Below are 5,045 nucleotides of genomic sequence, written 5' to 3' on the forward strand. Positions count from 1 at the left end.
TGGGATAGTGTGTGCCTATAATGTACAAGATCAAGAATTCAATCCCCAGCACTGAAAGGGGGCAATAAAATCCCCACAAGCCATAGAAGACAGAAAACATGAGTTTTGGGGAGTATATAGCAATGTATAATCTAGTTGGTCACATTTAAGTCAAATGAATTAGTATTCTCATTTAAAGACAGATATTATCTGGTTTAATCATCAAATGTTTCCCATGTTGCTTTAAGGAATGTTCTTTAAATATATGAATACAGACCTGTGGATATGAAAATATGAAAATATCAAATTAACTTGCATAATGATATTAATATCAGAATAAAATAAATTGAAATCAAGAATTATTGGAAATAGAAAAAATTTAATATATAGGTTCCACTTCATGAAAAAAACGTAATTTTAAGTTTATGTGTTTCAAGCATAGACTTAAGGTTTGTAAGGCAAAAATTAAAAGAATTAAAAGAAACAGTTGAAAATCTACAATCATAACCTTGAAATACAAGTTAGCAAACTAGAAATAGTAAAATTCATACACTTCATTGTATAGAATTGCACAAGTATATTCACAGTGTAAAAGTTAATTGAGGCAATATAGTTACGATTCTTAATCTTTTATACATGAATATTTATATATAACCTACACATAAAAATATTTTTCTTGGAAAAAAACTAATCATATTTTTATTTGAAGAAGGGAGGCTGTTTCATTCACTTTCTCATCCCTGAGACAAAATACTTAACATCTGCAACTCAAAGGAGAGGATGATTTTGATTCTTGGGCTCAGAAGTTTTAGTCCATGGTCCAATGATTCCAAGACAGGCAGGCCATAGTAGAACAGTCTGGCAAAGGAAAGCTGCTCACATCATAGTGCCCAGGAAGCAGAGAGAGAAGGAAGGAGACAGGGAGGAAGATTTCTGCAGTGACCTGCCTCTTGTGAATAGGCCCTAGCTCTAAGCAGCACATTTAGCTATGGACATATCATCCACTTATCAGTGTAGCACCTCCATGATCTAATCACTTCTAAAAGCCCCACTCTGAGCACATGAGGCATTGGGGAGACATTATGGATCTAAATTATAGCATTTTGCCACTGGCCTCTAAAAGATACATATCCATCTCTTTATGCAAAATATATTTAGTTCATCTCTAAAGGTTGCCAAAGCTTTAAAAGTTCCAGCATTGCTGAAAATTACAAGCCCAAAGTTTTCTCTGAGACACAACACAAACATTTAGCTGTGAAACCCTATAAAAATCACAAAGAAAGTTAAACACTGCTTACATACAATAGCACAAGGTAAACATTATTTTTCCAAAGGAAAGAAATAGGGCAATAGAAAATAATCTGACAAAAGCAAGACTAAAATCTAGCAGGGCAAATATTAAATCCTGTACCTCCATGTCCAATACTTGGAGCAAGTTGTGGTAAGATGTGAACTGGAATATCCTTCTATATCCTTGCTGGTTGCAGTCAACATAACCTTCCTCTTGGGGGTTTCTGCTTTTACTGCATTTTTCCTTATCATATGTTCCATGTTCCCGGCATTTCCAAATTCTTGGTGTTTCCATGGTACTTTCAGCTTTACTGTTGCCACTTGATGAAATATCCTCTTAGAGTCACTCTGCTGGATCTCCTAAGCCTTTTTCTGAAATCAGAGAGGAAGCTTCCCTGACTGTATAACTCTTACATTCTTCATGCTTGTAAAAACAGGAGCATGTGTATGGCAACATGGTCTGCTGCCAGCTTGAGTAGTAACCAAAGTCCCTTGGATCATGGCTGCAGAGGCCTCTGAGTGCTAGGATGAATGAGCAATATGAAATGAATCCTAGTGAACCAATTCTCTAGATGACCCTCATCAAGCAGGGTGCTCAGCAGTTCTTTTCTGAAGTGAAAGCTTTCTAATTTTCACCCCCAAGGCTGTGAAGGACAGGGTCTTGATAATTCCTGAAATGCCTTCAAAGCATCTTTCCTATTGTCCTGATAATAAGTACTTGGCAAATTAAAATAACTTAAATTAAATTAAATTAAATTAATCTCATCAGCAATCAAGCTCTCCTTGACCCTAGCATTATAAGGCCCAAGAGGTGCTTCCTTTCTGGCTACCAGCAAAATGTTTTCAGGTTATTTAACTGTGCTTTTTGGTCACAGTTCTCATGATAAATGATAATGAACAGTACCTATAGTACATCCTGAATTTGGGATGAGCTGAAATTTCTGCCACCAGATGAATTGGTATTCTGTCCTTAATCTCAATCTCCTTCAAAGTCTCAGGATATGTGCAAAATATAGACAATTTTTCTGCCAGATCATAGTACACATGGCCTTGAGCCCAGTTGCCCATGAAGTTCTTGTTCCCAACTGAAACCTCCTGAGCCTGGCCTTTTCCCTGTATTTTTATGAGTATTCTGGTTTTCTGACCTCTGACCAAAATCTTCCATGAAGCTTAGCTTCTGATTCTATGACTTCTCTAGCTGGTATTCCCAAACCTTTCCCAACTCCTCCCATGAACAAGTCCCAAAGGCTTCTCAACCTCATGGTCAGATATAGTCACAGCAATTCCCGACTCTAGTGACCAAAATCAGTCTTAGTTACTTTCTCATCACTGAAACACAATACCTGAGACCCACAACTTAAAGGAGAGGTTTATTTTGGCTCAGAGTTTTAGAAGTTTCAAGCAATAATCAGCTGGCTCCAAGGCAGGAAGGGCACTATTAGAGAATCTGATAAAAGAAAGCTCATATCACAGAAACCATGAAGTAGAGACAGAGAGAAGAGAAGAGCCAGAACAGGGATACATCTTTCCAGGTTACACCTCGAGTGACCTTCGAGGTCTTCTGACTGTCCCCTAACAGGTAACAACACATTTATCCACTGATGAATATATCACCCTCATGATTCAATCTACTTCCAAAGTCTTCTTCACTGAACACATGAAACCTTTGTGGAATATTCTAGGTCTAAAGCATAACAAAGGCCATTTAAAAATTTTAGGTACCTAGCTATTGCTACCATTTTTTGCATGGTTTTATGTGTGTCAGTTAAAAATATTTTATTTTTATTAATATGTGTTACTGATAAATATTAATGGGATTGAGTATATTTAAACACATGCACAAAACATGTGTTTATACAATCCAACCTCCATTTATTTGCCCTTTCCAGTGTCTACGAATCACTATTCTATACTCAAATCTACATTTTCGGCTATCCAAATTAGAGAGGGAAGATGCAGTATTTTTCTTTCTGTGCCTCGCTTACTTCATGTAACATAATGGCATATCCATTTTGTTGCAAATGACAGGATTTTAAAGTACTTTCTGGGGTTCAGTACTCAACAATGAAAAAAGAAAGGAGAGAGAGAGATGAGAGAGAAAGAGAGAGAGAATTGTAAAAAAGAAAGAAAAGAAGGAAGATAGAGAAACCATTTGAAAACTCCCATTTAAAATAACTACAAAAATTGAGATATATAGAAATAAATTTACTCAAGGAAGTGAAGAATTTCTACAATGAAAATTACAAAAGACCAGTGATAGAAATCAAAGACACAAAAAATGAAAAGACCTCTCATGTTCATGGGTTAGAAGAATATATATATATATATATATATATATATATATATATATATATATATGGTGAAAATAATGTGTGCTTAGAATTAGCCAGCTGGACTCAGTTTAGATGATCCCAATCTGATTAGGGTACTGACCCTGGCCACATCAATGTCACAGAGATTCTTCACAGCTTGTTTGATCTGGTCCTTGTTGGCCTTGACATCCACAATGAATACGAGTGTCTTGTTGTCCTCTATCTTCTTCATGGCTGACTCTGTGGTCAGGGGGAACTTGATGATGGCATAGTGGTCAAGCTTTTTTCTCCTGGGGGCGCTTTTCCAAGGGTATTTCGGCTGCCACCGGAGCCGCAGTGTCTTGGGACAGCGGAAGGTGGGTGACGTGCAGATTTTCTTCTTTTTGTGGCTGTGGATGCCTTTCAGCACTGCTTTCTTGGCTTTCAAAGCTTTTGCTTTGGCTTCAGCTTTGGGAGGGGCAGGAGTTTCCTTCTTTGCCTTCCGCGCCATCTTGGTGAAAAGGGGTATCTGTCTTTTATTTTTAAATTATCCAGGGAAAATTTCCTAAAGGTTTCAGCCTTTCAGAGATAATAGAGGGAGTCAGCACCACCAGCTCCAGAGAGGATACTTCATGACACTTGGTAGAAGCCCTCCTTGTGCCTATTACAGCATGGTTTGTAATATTTTATCTTCCCCTAAGCCCTTTTCTATCTTCCATTAATAATCATTAAAAAACTATAAAATACTAATAAAACAATTATCTTATAGATGATGTCTTCCCTGACATACTTTTTCACCACCACTAATTCACTAGATAGGTAGACTAAAGCTCATGAGAAAATTAGAGCATTTCTAAAATTATTGCTGATGACTATCACCTCTTTATCTGAAGATTCAAATACTGTCTTCATTCCATTTTTTATGTTCCCTAGCTGAATCCAGTAAACCTAGTATTACCATAACCATTTCTATTTTGAAAAGACTATTCCACTCCTTTATACTGCTGATATGTCAATGCTCAAAGCTGTATTCCTACCTTCTCTACTGAGAATCCTGAGAATTGTTCCCCAAAGCATTACTGAAAAACTTTTTTGTCTCTTATTAGTTATACCCTCAATATGTTGGTTGATAGTCACACTTCTCAAAACTCCAGGGACCCATTATTGCAACATTATTCTTGGACTAGGTCCATCTTTTCTCAATAGTCAAAGGGGATGCATGAATCCAAATCTCACAGGTCCAGTAGGGAAAAGAGGAAAAGGAAAAAAAAAAGAATTGACATTGGCCATTAGTTGGTTTTCACTCCAAGTTTCCCCGAGCACTCATTAAGATGGTAAAGGCTGTTGTAAATTAAGGAAAGGAAAATGAACACAGAAAGTCTCTATTATAGGAGTTAAGGCAAGGCAGTCTTTGCTGAAGTCTTTCCCATTAGAGAGAAACTTTCTTCTTCCTTGAGCTTCACAGCACAAATAAACCTGGCTTAA

General features: G+C 37.0%; 1 pseudogene; it reads right to left on the reverse strand.

Moving 5' to 3' along the window:
- Window positions 1-3,651: 3,651 nt before the first annotated feature.
- On the reverse strand, window positions 3,652-4,071 carry LOC147823979 (large ribosomal subunit protein uL23 pseudogene; annotated as a pseudogene).
- Window positions 4,072-5,045: the final 974 nt, after the last annotated feature.

This window comes from Heterocephalus glaber, unplaced genomic scaffold, assembly GCF_053883595.1.
Source record: "Heterocephalus glaber isolate CG9 unplaced genomic scaffold, H.glaber_assembly_v1.0 deba00001561, whole genome shotgun sequence".
NCBI classification, from domain to species: Eukaryota; Metazoa; Chordata; class Mammalia; order Rodentia; family Bathyergidae; genus Heterocephalus; species Heterocephalus glaber.